The sequence below is a fragment of the Myxocyprinus asiaticus genome, chromosome 2 (genome assembly GCF_019703515.2).
Source record: "Myxocyprinus asiaticus isolate MX2 ecotype Aquarium Trade chromosome 2, UBuf_Myxa_2, whole genome shotgun sequence".
Classification (NCBI taxonomy): Eukaryota; Metazoa; Chordata; class Actinopteri; order Cypriniformes; family Catostomidae; genus Myxocyprinus; species Myxocyprinus asiaticus.
The window spans coordinates 6,677,570-6,694,669 of record NC_059345.1 but is presented as its reverse complement, the minus strand read 5'-3'; positions in this window follow the sequence as shown (position 1 = coordinate 6,694,669).

Here is a 17,100-nt window from a genome sequence, read left to right as displayed (position 1 = left end):
CATGTGTAACCGTGACACCCACTGGTATTATACATGTTTTTAGAGACAAGCAGAACCCCCTGCACCCCCATCGCTCACTGCCTCTCTGTGTGGGAACAACGGCAACACAGTGCCACATGAAGCAAACACATTGTGCAGCCATGTAGACGTGTGCTACTGTCATGCATTCACTGAAGCAGACCAGAGGACTTCAACAGCTGCGCTGGAGGCTGCATTGTTTTGCACTGTTGTTTAAAGAATTGCAGCATATATAAAACAATTTCACCCCTTTACTTTCTAAATCTAAGAAATCTAAGATATAAAAATGGACATTCTGCCACACTTTTTTGTTTTCGATGAAAGAAAGAAAATGATACAGATTTGGAACAACATGAGGGGAAGTACATGATAACAGGATTTTCATTTTTGGATAAACTATCCATTTAAGTATTACCCTTTAACCCTTAAATGCAGGGGGTGGAAAGAGGTCCCGGGTCACTAAAGACCCGAGGTATGCATTAAAGGGTTAAGCTGTCATCATTCAAAACAGACTAATGAAATTACTTAAAATATGTAGAATTAGGCTACATCTTTAATGGCAAGCATTATTTAAAAAAATTAAATAAAATACATTTCCTATTACATTTCTACATATTTACAAGAACATGTGTGTGGTGTTTACTTGTGCAAAACTCACCACCATGATGCTGGCGTGTTGTGGGTGGTTGCCAAGGCATTGCGATGTGGTTGCTAAGGTGCTCTGGGTTGTTGCTTACTGGCCCAAAGCAAAAGATTTGTTAAAATGCAACTAGATATGAATTATAAAAGGGATGCTTGACCTAGCAGGCACCACCAATGATCTCATTTTAACTGCAAAATGTATTTTCACCAGCAGAGGACAGTGATGTGCAGCTTTAAAGTCATAAGTGGGTTGACTTGTCTGAACAACATGTTCAGTAGAAGACCATTAAGATTCTTAGAAAATTCTTTAAGATATAGATAAATAGTTTGAGGGAAAGAATGCCAGAATGAATGCCAGCAGCATGGACTGGGTTGAGTACAAAAACAACAGAGGATTTTCAAGCCTTACATGGAAGTTTGCAGTCAATGATTTATAATAGCATAATTCTAAAATAAACCAACATAAACATGTAGAGTCAACGTACAAACCGACACTAGTAAATCTGACATATTTAAGAATTGTCAAGAATCTGACAGTGTGAAAATAGCATATTTTAGACAATCCAGACCTCAGGCCAGATCTACGGGAAGGCGAAGAGTGATTAGCTAAAAATACCAACAATGTCTTAATCTTCTCAAAGCAGCATGCTCTATTTAACGTTCTTCTGTAGAAAGTGCACGGTAAATCCTATTTTCCTGCAAACCTTGGCAGCAAGGCTTGGCAACTAGGGCAGTGTTTGACCAAACTGTCTTTAACATTTATACTATAGCCTACCATTAAAAGTTTGGATACACTCATTTTCCACTGTTTGGAATTAAATATATATAACACACATGGAACTTTGAGAATTATGTAGTGACTGAAAATTATTACAAATCAAAGCTAAAACTAAAAAGACCACTAAAAACATTTTTATTTTTAGGTTTTGTAAAAAAGTTACATAGAGTAATATGGAGGCACTATACAGTATTTGTTTACAAAACTCATTTCATGCATTTAAGCATACACCACTAGATCAAGAGACTTTTAAGATGACGAGAAACATAAATTCATTCAAGTGTATCCAAATTTTGACTGGTAGGGTATGTCACCAATTTTGATATTTAAAGGGACAGTTCACCCAAAAATAAAAAATTCTCTCCTTTGTTCTGTTGAACACAAACAAAGATTTTTAGAAGAATATCTCAGCTCTGTAGGTCCAAAACAATGCATGTCAACAGGGTAGAAAACTTTGAAGCTCCAAAAAGCACATAAAGGCAGCATAAAAGTAATCCATATGACTCCAGTGGTTAAATCCATGTCTTCAGAAGAGATATGATAGGTTTGGGTGTGAAACAGATCAATATTTAAGTTCTTTTTTACTATAAATCTCCACTTTCAAACAGCCCTTCTAAGCACTCTTCTCTTCAAAGAGTTTTTCTTCTTTTGTTTTTGGCGATTCGCATTCTTTGTGCATATTGCCACCTACTGGGCAGGGAAGAGAATTTATAGTAAAAAAGGACTTAAATATTGATCTGTTTCTCACCCACACCTATCATATCACTTCTGAAGATATGGATTTAACCACTGGAGTCATATGGATTACTTTTATGCCGCCTTTATGTGCTTTTTCGAGCACACACACACACACACACACATATACTATATATATATATATATATATATATATATATATATATTATTTGTAATTTGTGAAACATGTGAAACTTATATATCATAAGTTGTTTGGCTCGTCAGCTTGAACCGAGAGTGAAACAGGAGCCGTCAAACGTTGTGTATCATATTTGATACACACAGTTTTATAGGGTTAATGAGATTAAATGTAGAGCAAATTGAGAATTTTTTCCCATCTTTTCAGATTTTTCTCCTTAGAAAAAGACCCCAGTAATTTCATGAGTTTCAGAAGAGATCTTAATAATGTCTCAAACTGTACTCAGATAAACCAAGATACCAAAGTCTGCAATTTCAAAGTCAGAGATTTCTGAGTTTTTGTCAAGCAAATGTCCTGGGTTCAATTCTACCCTTTATCCCACTTTGGGGCATTAAAACTTTGGCCATAGTTTTAATGCAATTAACCATGGTGTTACTAAAGTAATATGGTGTTAATATAGCAACCATTTTTATACCGTGGTTACTATAGTAAATTTATAATTTTTGTAAGGGAAGGTTAGATTTAGGTTTAAGGGTAGGGGTTGGTGTAGGGTGTCTGCGTGACTCTAAATAAACACAATAAACACACTGCAGTGATACTATATGCTAGTATTTAATTAGGAGTGCAAATAACATCTAACACTATTTGCACTCAGTGCAAAGAAGATGATTTTTGTTGCTATTTACACAGCCTAGCTTTATAGCTCATTACTCTTGCTGTACTGTATGTCAACAATTGTCACAGAAATTATAGTAAATGTCTGAGACAAAATCAATAGCCTATTTCAATAAAACCTAAAGAAGAATTCCATAAAGTATCTTGAGCTATGAAAGAGCATCTTCTGAGCAAAAAAAAAAAAAAAAAACATCTTCGCCTGGGAAGATTTCCCTTACATACACTATTTCAAGAAGCAAAGGGAATAAGTAGTTTAGCAACATAAATCTCCCCACATATCTCAACAATATGCATTTGTTGTTATTTCTTTGGGGGGCAATTACCCAGCATTTCCTGTACAAATACAAAGCTGTACCCGAAGCATAGGTTCTAAGGCTTGCTTTAGAAAAGAGCTTTGGAAAGCTGCAAGGAAGTATAAGTAACATATGATGTCAATCAGCCACACAACACTATTTACACTAAGCTTTATTTAAACCTGCTTAAAGTTCACTGTGGTTCCACCCAAAAGCCACCTTGCGAAAAGTATTCTTGACCCTGTAAGACAGAGGTCAGAGGTCAAGATAAAGGGCTTGTTTATATTTTAAACATGTTTGACCAACACATTCTAAACCATTACCTTCACTATGACATTTGTGGTCTGCGATGATACAAAAATATAATCCTTCCTGGTTCATAGCTTGTATTGGAGATACTTAGAAGTTACTTATGAAGTATGCAAGAAGTGTAGCCAGTGAAAATGTCCTGTTTTAGGTCTTAAATTCATGTTAAGAGAAAGTCTTGCCTCTCTGAACCAATGGCATTCTTTTTGTCTTTCCTTATTTCAAATGAAAGTGAATGATAAAAAGTGAGCTCAGTTTAAATGTCAACATTGTTTTTTACAAGGCATATACTGTATCTTTGCTAAGGGCTATAAGAAGTATGACTATTTTTAGTTTGTCACAGTGGCCCCAAAAAGTGTTTGGGACATAACAAACTTCTTTTAGTGAAATGTTTAGCTTGAAAAGCATTCTTGTACTGACTTTGGTAACACTTTACAATAAGGTTTCATTCTTTAACATTAGGTAATGCATTCTGCATCTTAAAATCTGGTTTGAACTTCATCTAAGTCCCAATAATGAACAAACACGATCTGTTTTAACTAATAACACACAAATTATTGTATTGTTCTTTTACATATTGAATACATCATTCAAACATTCACAGTGTAGATTGGAAAAAGTATGTGAACCCCTATGTCAGGGGTGTCAAACTCAGTTCCTGGAGGGCCGCAGCCCTGCAGAGTTTAGTTCCAGCCCTGCCCCAAAATGCCACCTTGTAATCTTCAAGCACTCCTGAAGACCTTGATTAGCTGCTTCAGGTGTGTTTAATTAGGGTTGGAGCAAAACTCTGCTGGACTGTGGCCCTCCAGGAACTGAGTTTGACACCCCTGCTCTAGGGTAATGACGTCAACAAAAGATAATTAGAGTCAGGAGTTGTCAAACTTGCCATCCAGTTAATGAAACGAGATTGAAGGTGTAGGTTAGAGCTGCTTTGACTTATAAAATCGATCAGTTATTAAATCCAAGGGTTCACTTACTTTTTCCACAGCTCTGTGAATGTTTAATGGGATGTGTTCATTAAAGGCATGAAAGATTATAATTGTTTGTGTGTTGTTAGCTCAAGCACATTGTGCTTGTCTATACTTGTGACCTTGATGAGATTACACTTTATGACAAATTAATGCAGAAAACCAGATAATTCCAAAGGGTTCACACTTTTTCTTGTCTCTGTCACTGTAAATACTGTAAAAGTATGCATTCATTGTTAGTTCATATTCACTAATGTTATTAAATAATGGTAACAAATGGAACCTTATTGCAAAGTGTTCCCCTGACTTTATTTGAAATAAATGCCCCTTGTTTTGATAGTTTGTTATCTAATGCAATGACATCCACACATTTTTTAGTGTGGTTTAAGTGTCCAGATACGTTTTGGGGCCACTTTAAGCAGAGAACAGTTACATATTTGAAGTAGTTTAAGGGTAAAATCTCAGTCAATATCTGGTTGAAAAGATGTTGAGACTGTTCCTTGTGCATTTACTGTGCAGTAACAACCCCATTCACAGTCTAAATGATTATTAGAGATACATGATGATGAATGAACTATGTGATTGTTCTGCCGGTTCTTTCCACATAAGCTCATCTAGTGTGTGCTCTCCAACTTTAAACCTTTTTAAAAAAAATGCAACCATTACTTTGCTTTATCAGAACAATTATAACTCTATGGACTCACCGGCCGGTCCAAAGGGGCATGCCGGGGCGCTATGTCGCGGAAAAAGATTACGTTTAAAACGTTAAAATCCCCGTATACATAAGTCAGGTATATTAGGTATCAATTGAAAGCTTAGAATCTGAACGTTTCAGAGATAACCATCACTTCTGCATTTATGTTACATAAAATAAAAAAATTAGGCCTCAAAACATTTGCGTCGCGAATTAGCGCCCCCTAGAGGTAATGAGGTAGAAATATTTATATAAATATAAAAGTCCTTCACATTGTACCTAAATATATATAAAGTCATATATCAAATGAAAGCTCTCATTCTTAGGAATTCGACTTTATTTTGTTGCCTTTATACCACAGTTTGAAAGATTTTCAAAAGAATTACAAAGTGAAATATGACTTCTGTAAGTCATCAAATACAAACGTCTCTTTTATGCTCCGATAACTGCTACTGTAAGCCCCAAGTAGCCAAAAACTTTATATCTGCTATTAACTTAGGAAGTTTTTTTTTTTTACTTGTCTGTGAGCATGCTTGGCTGAATAATCCAATGTTACTGTATATCTTAGTTGTCCAGAAAAAAAATGCTTTCCAGCAAGAAAAGCATGCTAATCAAATCATCGCAAAGGTGAGGATCTCAGCTCTCTAATGACACCTATATTGAGCTTCTAGTCCACTCAGAGGCCGAGATATTCAATGAAACAATGAGGGTGGTGCGTGAACTGAAAATTAGCCTGAATGTCTATGGACGAGCACATCTGGTAGGGCTAAAATGCATTACAGCACCACCTACATTTGAGATCTGTATATTGTGATGAAATGTTATTGAGAAAAAAATATTTTTTCTAGTGCTTCCTGCCATCTAGTGGAATGAAATTAGACTTTTCAAAGTGAGGTAGTGTGAACAGAACCAGAATTATGTGTTTATAAAGTTAGGACAACAACAACAAAAAAAGTATATATATATATAGGGTTCTCTGAAAAATTAGAAAAATTTTCTTGCAATTAATCCACCTGTATGTGTGAATGGTGAGCTTTTAAATTTGAGTGTGAAAAATTGCAGGCGGCATCCCAAAAATGCTCCAGAGTATAAGGGGTTAAATAACAAGCTAAGTTTAGTTCATTTTGTAAGGTTATAAATAGCAAAGCGAGTAATACCAGTTTATTTGATTCCTTTAAATGTTTTTGACAAGCGGAATTCTCTCATTGCACTGAACCCATTCATTAGAAGTTGGCTGAACAATGATTGAACCAGCCTTACTGTACAAACACTAATATGTGTTAATGAACAGCACAGAGGAAAATCTTCTCAAATCTCAAGGCGGTGAATCACTGACCAAAGAGTATTTCAATGAAATACCTATCGAGGGAAACAGATCCTTTTAAATGTAGGGGAGAGTTGTCACACTTTTTATTCCAGTGAATATTTTCTGAGTAGGCTTATTTTGGAAAGTCAATTTCTGTATATTTCTGTATAGCGGGGAACCTTGTTACAGTATATGAGGTTGTCACAGTGGCATTAAACAGCCTATTAGAGGCTTTTCAGCTACACTTAAACAGTAAAACAATGAAAAACACAAAACAATGAAACAGCAAAAATGTTAATGTAACAAGGAAGCAAGGAAATCTGACCTTTTGTACAGTTTGTAAATATTATATGTCATAATGTTACTTTTTTTTCTCTCCCCTTTTCTCCCCAATTTGGAATGCTCAATTCCCAATATGCTCTAATTCCATGTGGTGGTGTAGTGAATCGCCTCAGTCCGGGTAGTGGAGGACGAATCTCAGTTCGCATCTGAGACAGTCAATCTGTGCATCTTATCATGTGGCTTGTTGACCGTGTTGGGGATGCTACTTTGAAACTGTAGTTTGACAACCTACAAGCTACTCATAATTTTAAGTAGTTAAGCTACAGTCAAGCTACTCTTTTGAAAAAGTAGTTAGCTACACTACAAGTTACTGTCAAAAAGTAGCTAGCTACATTGATACTATCAAGCCAATAATATTAGCTCTCAGTAGATGGTGGTAATTCACTATTTTTGTTTGTGATCTGCCATTACAAAAGAAGACGACGACGCTGTCTGATTCTGATCAGCAGACAGAAATATGCTGCCAGATCGTCTGACATTTTGCCGGTAAACATTTGGCTTCTACACAGTAAGGAAGGCTATTAGTTATAATCTGACCAACACAATGTAGTGTTTGGTCATGCTACACCGCTACTTGCTGGAAAAAGTAGTTCGCTACTGGAAAAGCTACTCTGTTTTAAAAGCAGCTGAGCTACTGTCAAGCTACTGAAAAATGTAGTTAAGTTAGTAGTGTCGCTATATGTAGTTAGATACTCCCCAACACTGCTTGTTGAGCACGTTACCGCGGAGACCTAGCGCATGTGGAGGCTTCACACTATTCTCTACGATCCACGCACAACTGACCATGCGCCCCACTGAGAACGAGAACCACTAATCGTGACCACGAGGAGGTTACCCCATGTGACTATACCCTCCCTAGCAACCGGGCCAATTTGGTTGCTTAGGAGACCTGGCTGGAGTCACTCAGCACGCCCTGTATTCAAACTCACGACTCCATGCGTGTTAGTCAGCGTCTTTACTCGCTGAGCTACCCAGACCCTCCTATAATGTTACTTTGTTTAACATTTTTCAGAATTCTATAATTTTCTGTTTATTTCCTGGTCTGCATTAGCTTTTAAATCCCAGATTTGCAATGCGAACTTTTGAACCCTACAGCATCAGTATGATATGATTTCTCCAACTTATTCTTATTTAATGCTAGAGTCCTCCTGTATGCTTAAAGATTCAAGATGGTGCCAGTGTGTTTTTCGGCTTGCCGTCTGCCCTGTCTGTTTTTATCTGTTTGACCTGTGTTCTAACTGTTTGCATTATTTGCTTTGTTGCTTCTCCACTGTGTTGCAGAATGCAGCCAAGAAAGCCAGGGCTAAATATTTTTCAGATTTAATCAGCAACCATTGTCAAAGACCTAAAATTTGTTTACAACTATAAATATAATAATTAATCCTCGTCTTTCCCATAATCCTGAAGCATCTACTGACATTTGATAAAACTGAGAATATTCGATCTACATTCACCAGTCCTTCTTCTGATATTTTGTCTGACTGTTCTGTTGTCTCTGCTACTTTTCATAGTTTTCACCAGGTTTCTTTTTCTGAGTTGAGTGACATAGTTAAGCATATGAAATCTACTACCTCTCCACATGATGTTATTCCCTCCGATATTATAAAAGCTACTTTTGATTCAATTGGATCCAGTATTCAAACAGTTATTAATTCTTCCTTAGTTTCCAGTATTGTCCCTGCATGTTTTAAGCATGCTGTTGTTCAGCCTTTGCTTAAAAAACACAACTCGGATGAAAAATGTTTAAATAATTATCAGCTTATATCTAAATTGTCTTTTTTGTCTAAAATATTAGAGAAAGTTATTTGGTCCCAATTGCTTTCATTTTTGAATTCGGCTGGGATACTTTCAATCAGGTTTTACAGCTTATCATAGTACTGAATCAGCTCTGTTGAAATTGACAAATGAACTACTACATGCGGTCGACTCATATTTTAAACATAGGACTTTCTCAGTAGCTATAGGCCAGTTCTCCTCTTGCTCTGCTTCTGTCGTCAGTGGGGTTCCTCAGGGTTCCATTCTGGGGCCAGTTCTTTTTCCGCTTGGTGATATTATTAGGAAACACAACATTTCTTTCATTTCTATGCTGACGACTCACAGCTCTATCTTCCACTGAAATCTGGTGATTCTATACAGCCTCTGCTGGCCTGTTTCGAGGATATTAAAAGCTGGTTGGTAAATAATTTACTTCAGCTTAACAGTGACAAAACTGGGGGGGCCTAGGTAGCTCAGCAAGTAAAGACGCTGACTACCACACCTGGAGTCGCAAATTTGAATCCAGGGTGTGCTGAGTGACTCCAGCCAGGCATCCTAAGCAACCAATTGGCCCGGTTGCTAGGGTGGGTAGAGTCACATTGGGTTAATCTCCTCGTAGTCACTATAATGTGGTTCTCGCTCTCGGTGGGGCACGTGGTAAGTTGCGCGTGGACGCCGTGGAGAATAGCATGAGCCTCCACATGTGCTAAGTCTCTACAGTAACGTGCTCAACAAACCACATGATAAGATGCATGGATTGACGGTCTCAAACGCGGAGGCACCTGAGAATCGTCCTCCACCACTCGGATTGAGGCGAGTCACTACGTCACCACGAGGACGCATTGGGAATTGGGCATTCCAAATTGGGGAGAAAAAAAGGGGAGAGGTTCTCCTAAATCTAGAAGCTATCTTGCCAATACGCTTGGTAACCACTCTCCATATATACGGCATCAGGCAAAAAAATCTTGATTTTGAGCTCTGCTTAGACAAACAAATCAGTTCTGTTGTTAAAAATAGTTTCTATCAATTGTGAATTATTTCCAAACTCAAATCTTATCAGGATTTGGAAAAATTCATGCTTTTATTACACCGCGTTTAGATTATTGTAATTCTCTCTATTTCGGTCTTTCCCAATCTTCATTATTGCGACTACAGATGGTCCAGAATGCAACTGCAAGACTGTTGACATCCACCAAAAACTATGATCACATTATTCCAGTCTTGTCTGCTCTTCACTGGCGTCCTGTTCACTTTAGAATTCAGTTTAAGATTCTGTTGTTTGTCTTTAAAGCCCTCAATGATCAGGCCCCATCATATATTAAAGATCGTATTATTCCATATTCAATTAATTGATCCCTCAGATCTGTGGATAAAGCTCTTTTACATGTCCCTCGGTCACATCTAAAACTTAAAGGTGATAGAGCCTTTGCAGTCGCTGCTTCTCGTTTGTGGAATCAGTTGCCACTTGACATAAGGAACGCTTCTTCTATCTCTGTTTTCAAGTCTAGGCTTAAAACACATTTTTATTCGCTGTTTTTTTTAAATAGTGTTTTATTGAATTATAAAGTTGTCTGTGCTTTTGCTACCCGTCTGTTGTTACATTTGTTTCTTAATTGTTGATTTATTGCATTATACATTTTATAATGTGTTTGTAATTATTCTGTACAGCACTTTGATCAGTGTAAGCTGTGTATAAATGTGCTATATAAATACATTTTACTTACTAAATAAATAAAGCTGCATTGTAAGAGAAAACTCAGTAGAGAGTCAAAAGAAAAGAATGGTCAAAAATAACCTATTCTGAAGGCATCTATGCATATAAACTGGCACACTGTGTACAATAAAAGTGGCTTTGAAATATGCACAATAATTAAAAATGTAAATATGTACACTCACCGATCACCTGCACACCTACTTATTCATGCGATTACCTAATCAGCCAATTGTGTAGCAGCAGTGCAATGCATAAAATCATCCAGATATGGGTCAGGAGCTTCAGTTAATGTTCACATCAACCATCAGAATGGGGAAAAAATGTGATCTTAGTGATTTAGACCGTGGCATGATTGTTGGTGCCAGACGGGCTGGTTTGAGTATTTCTGTAACTGCTGATCTCCTGTGATTTTCATGCACAACAGTCTCTAGTGTTTACTCAGAATGGTGCCAAAAACAAAAAACATCCAGTGAGCGGCAGTTCTGCAGATGGAAACACCTTGTTAATGAGAGAAGTCAACGAAGAATGGCCAGACTGGTTTGAGCTGACAGAAAGGCTACAGTAACTCAGATAACCACTCTGTACAATTGTAGTGAGCAGAATAGTATCTCAGAATGCACAACACGTTGACCCTTGAGGCGGATGGGCTACAAACGCAGAAGACCATGTCGGGCACTTTATTAGGACCATAGTGTTCCTAATAAAGTGCTCGGTGAGTATATATAACTATGGAGGGCCAAATTAAAAATAAAGTAATAATTAAATTACTAAATAAATAAATAAAAGTCCCTTCTATTTCATATTAGCACTAATTTGCGTCCATTTTCATTTTAGCATTATCTTTGTGTAGATTTTTCATTTAAGAATGAGCTTCATATCTTCGTTGTCCATGTTTTGGTTGGCAACTTCATCAAGCTCAGTCATAGTTGTAGTGTGAAAAAAACATGCACAAACTCACTAATCAGAAAGTCTACAACGACCACTGTCATTGAGTTACGTGCCAATAATTGTAACCCTGAAAATGAAATATAAAGAATGATTTTGTAGATATCAATATGCATTTAATGATTCATTTAAATATTTAATTAATGGTTTTATTTTGAATTATTTGTCCCTCCATATATAACTGCCCTGAAGATGTTCTGTAAACTTCGGATACATGCATTTTTATTGTGAATTTTAACTGTAAGAAGCCAAAGAAGCATTTGCAAAATTTACATGTGATATTTAAAGGCCAATTAGGGTTCAAGTATCTTTTTGATTATTAGATTACCAGGAGGCACATAATAACTTGAGTCTTTAAGCCCTTTAGATACAATCCAGTCGTAACATCTGGATGAACTTATATATGTTTGCTAACTTGGAAAACCAGGTGTGTTTATAAGCCTGGGAAAATTAAGACAGCAAGGATTTAATAAACTTTAAGCCAATGGTATCATGAGAGGAACAGAAAACAATAACAAGACATTATATAATGCAACAAACCACAGTTTGCTGTATCAGCAAGATTAGAGGGTCATGAACACATAGCTTATTGAAATTCAGCACACCATTGCATTCATGTTTTTTTCCCGATGTTTACATTGGGGTCCAATATGGCAACAGACTTGCTATATCACATAAACATAACAGTCTAAACACGTAACACTGATATTTCCTATTGGGCATTGAGATGCCATTTAATTCCATTTAATATTCCATTAAATAAAAGAAGTTCAGATATAACTTCACAATAAGGTTGTATTCATTAACATTGGTAAATGCAATAGTTAACAAATAACAAAACTTTTACAACATGTATTAACCCTGGTTAATGTTAATGTCTACATACAGTATACTAATACATTTTTGCATGTTAAAACGTTAGTTAATGCAATCTGAACTAACCTAAAAAACAATTAATGGTAAATTAACATTAATCATGTATCAACATAACTGCTAATATTAACCAAGATTAATAAATGCTGCAAAAAACAACAGACCTTATTCATGACAAATTTGTTTGTAAATTGTAAGTAAAACCATTATTGCGTGATTGTGCCCATTGAATTCAATGGGACAATTTCGATAGAATAAACAATATAAATACAAATTTGTTCTGTGTGTTTCATGAATGAGGCCCATATTGTTCATTGTTAGTTCATTACACATAATGCATTAACCTCTTCAAAGCTGGGGCATTTTTAGACTGCCGCTTGCAATTTTTCACACTCAAATTTAAAAGCTCACCATTTACAAATACTGTGGACTAATTGTCAAAAATTGGTCTCAATTTTACTTGGGGCTTACAGCTGCAGTACTCACGCATAAAAGAGACGTTTGTATTTGATGTCTTACAGATATCATATTTCTCTTTGTGATTCTTTTGCAAATCTTTCAAATCGTGGTATGTCGGTAACAAAATTAGCTGTACAGTCACATTCCTGAGAATGAGAGCATTCCTTCGATATCTGATTTGTCTATTTATGTGCTATCTGAAAGACTTTTATATTCATATTAATATGTTGACCACATAACCTCTAGGTGGCGCTGATTTGCGATGCAAATATTTTAAGGTCTTATTTTGTTATTTTATCGAACATAAATGCAGAAGTGATGGTTATCTCTGAAAAGTTCAGATTCTTTTTTTATTTTATTTTTTATTTTATCCCCTTTTCTCCCAGTTTGGAATGCCCAATTCCCACTACTATGTAGGTCCTCATGGTGGCACGGTTACTCACCACAATCTGGGTGGTGGAGGACAAGTCTCAGTTGCCACTTCTGCTCTCTTATCATCTTATCTTATCATGTGGCTCACTGTGCATGACACCGCGGAGACTCACAGCATTTGGAGGCTCACGCTACTCTCCGCGATCCATGCACAACTTACCACGCGCCCCATTGAGAGCGAGAACTACTAATCGCGACCACAAGGAGGTTACCCCATGTGACTCTACCCTCCCTAGCAACCGGGCCAATTTGGTTGCTTAGTAGACCTGGCTGGAGTCACTCAGCACGCCCTGGATTCGAACTCGTGACTCCAGGGGTGGTAGTCAGCGCCAAAAAAGTTCAGATTATAAGCTCTCAAACCCTACCCCATATGCCTGATTTATGTATTCAGAGACTTTTTCCAGGACATAGCACCCCTATTGGAGCACTATGTTGAAGAGGTAACTTATGTTAACAAATAAAACCTTGTTGTAAAGTGTTACCGAAGTTCATGACAGTAGTCAGTAGAGCATAAGCCCAGTGTGGATATCATGTCCAAGGGAGTTTAATGATAAATGCTAATTTAAAATCAGTATTTATATCAAAATAGTGTAAATATTCATTCAAAAAGCTATGATATGAAATGAAACTTTTCTTTAATAACACAAAGTATTTCAACTCTAATGTTCTGTTGAGAAGGATTTTCTTCCTCTTTGGTGTCACAGAGCACCCAGTGCAGTACATGTAAAAATAATTATAGAAATTGTAAAGTTTTACTTAATAAAATGTTTGCCTGACCTTTTCAAAACCCAGAAGACAGATATAATTGAAGCTTTAACCCTTGTTGTATCACAAATGCAGTTTTCAGAACAGTGATTTTTATCCAGAAAAGTAATGCTGTGTCTATAAATTGCAAATAAAACAAATCCAAATAAATAACTGATAAGAGTGTACTTCTACCATGTGCACACCAATCAGAGAAAATTCATTGAAAAGGCACATAACGCAGTCCATCTGACACCCCAAAAAACATAAAGCAATATTTTACATGGAGGACCTTTGAAGCATTTTACCACAATTGATAGCAAAGGCTTAAATGTTACTTTTGTTTTCTTTTTTCTCTTTTTGTTTGTCTTTTTTTTTTCTTTTTTTTTTTTTAGCTTTTTAGCTTCATACAGGTATGACATAAACATATCTACTTAGTTTGACTTTAAAACAATTTCTATTGGGTATTCTGTGTCAGTCTAGATATTACAAGGTGGAAATTACTTTCTTAGTGAATGTATTGAGGAAGACCTGGTTTCATCTTCAGGTTACCTATGAGTTTTATGAGAAAGGAATGAACTCTGTGCTAAAATTGCCCTCTTCTTTATCTTCCCCCACAGTCTGTCAGATTGCTATTCTCACTTTACACCTTCACCGTCTGTCTGAGCGCATGGAGAAGAAAATATGAGAACAGGGTTTACTGTTCATACAGCCCCTTAGTATTCAGAATAAAGAATGTAAGCTCAGACTATACTTTACCGGAGGGAAATAAAGGTTCAAAAGGGCTCAAATCAATCACTTCAGCTTTATATTTTCAGCTAAAACAAACTGTTACGAGGCTTTGATTGATCCTTAGCTTGCATGTGTTCACAATCATGTTAACTCCAATTATCTTACATGTATTCTCCCCAGCCCCAGCAAACATCATGATCAAAGGAGAACCTTAAATGCTAATGACGGCACATATGTTCAGCCAAAAGGCTGTTCACACTTCGCTTAATCCTGTGTTAACACCAGTTTAAACCCTAGGTTAAGCAACAAATCACACTAGTAATTTTGAAAAGGGGTTACTAGCACCATTTTTAACCCTGGGTTCTGCAGCCTTGATCCAGAGTAGCGTTAGCATCACTTTTTAGCTGCCAAATTGTGATGCCAATGGTACTGTGTGAAACTGGGTTGCCAGCTGTCCTGTATGAGCTGGCCAAAATTTGGCCACTCCATATAAGTCCCTAACCCTCGACCGCTTCGTGGATTAAATACGGGTCTTCCCCACTAATATAGGGCAATTGGCAACCCTAATCATGTCCCGTATTGAATGCTCCAGGAGGAGCCCCAGGCAGACAGCGAAATGACCCGTATTGAAGAACTCAGCATGATGCAACAAACTAGGCTTCAGTTTTGCCTGCAGGCTTGTTACTTTATTTTTATTTTATGTATTTCAAGAAGTTACCCTGTCATAGTCAATGGCAGGCAATTCACAGTGGTGAACCTTTAGAACAAAACAAACTATACTATTCACCTGAACTATCATTGGTGAACTTTAGTTTTTATTCCAAAAACTTGCCATGATACACCAAACAAGCCATCGAGACATTATGATAACTTTTGAGTTTGGACACACATACTGTACTTATTCTTTGTTATTACAATTTCCCACATTTTAGGATAATAATAAACTATTAAATAAAACAAGTAGAAGTATGGTATATACATTACATAGTGACAAAAACATTCTTGTATCTTAGATTCCTCAAAGCAGCCAGCCACGATTACATCTTAGCGCATTCACTCAACCAACTTCACGAGGATGGTTTTTGAACAGTTTAAGGAGTGTCCTTGTATGCTGGACATTTATTGGCTGATTTTCCTTCACTCCCCAGTCCAGCTCATTCATTAAAAAACAAAAACATACATAGACATAATTTAAATTTGTCTACAAAATTATTTTAAAACATTTAAAGGGATATTTCACCCAAAAATTTGAATTCTCTCCTCATTTACTCACCCTCATGCCATCCCAGATGTGTATGACTTTCTTTCTGCTGAACACAAACAAAGATTTTTAGAAGAATATCTCAGCTCTGTAGGTCCATAAAACTCAAGTGAATGGTGGTCAGAACTTTGAAGAACTAAAAAGCACATATAGTAAAGGCAGCATAAAACTAATCCACACGACTTCAGTTGTTAAATCTATATCTTCAGAAGCAATATGATACGTGTGAGTGAGAAACAGATCAATATTTAAGTCCTTTTTACTATAAATTCTCCTCCCTGCCCAGTAGGTGGCGATATGCCTGAAGAATGCAAATTGCCAAAAACAAAAAAAGAAGAATGTAAAAAGTGGATATTTATAGTAAAAAAAAGGACTTAAATATTGATCTGTGTATCACCCACACCTATCATATCGCTTCTGAAGACATGGATTAAACCACTGGAGTCATATGGATTACTTTTATTCTGCCTTTATGTCCTTTTTGGAGCTTCAAAGTTCTGGCCACCATTCACTTGCATTGTATGGACCTACAGAGCTGAGATATTCTTCTAAAAATCTTTGTTTGTGTTCAGCGGAAGAAAGAAAGTCATACGCATCTGGAATGGCATGAGGTTGAGAAAATGATGAGAGCTAAGAAACCATCATTAGTCATGTGTGTCCAAATGTTTGACCAGTATTGAACCAGTGAAAAGTTTGGACACACCAGACTGGATATACGTGTACTGTACGTAAATAACAATTATGGTATTCCAATGCTTTCTAATAAAACCAGTAACTTAATTCAATACCTATTTTTCATAGATCTTGTTTAGATCTCAGTGATGTAAAGACAACTCTTTAACAACATTTCATTGAAAAAATAATTAAATAAAATTGGAAAACAATTGGAGTGTTGATAAATGTAAAATTATATGGGAGTTTCTTCAACTATGGGCAATTTTAGCCCTGTGGATTTCTAGAACGTAAACTGTTAAAACATGTTTCACACTTTCACCAGTTTATCTCATTTGTCTACTAACAACGTATAAAATAAACACAAGCTGAACTGTCTTTTCTTCTCTCTGAAAGTCATAAAAATGACCACCACTGTGTCATTTCCAGCCCATCCTGAATTCAGTATTAGAATTCTGTGATGGAAATCACGGTGATGGACATTACATTTGTAACATTTAAAAAAAAAATTATTAATAAAATGACCGACTTCTTAGTCTAGCTATGGCTAATTTCATATATAGCTGTATCTGTCATGTGTATTTTGTTGATCCATGTTTTTCATGTCTTTTATTTTG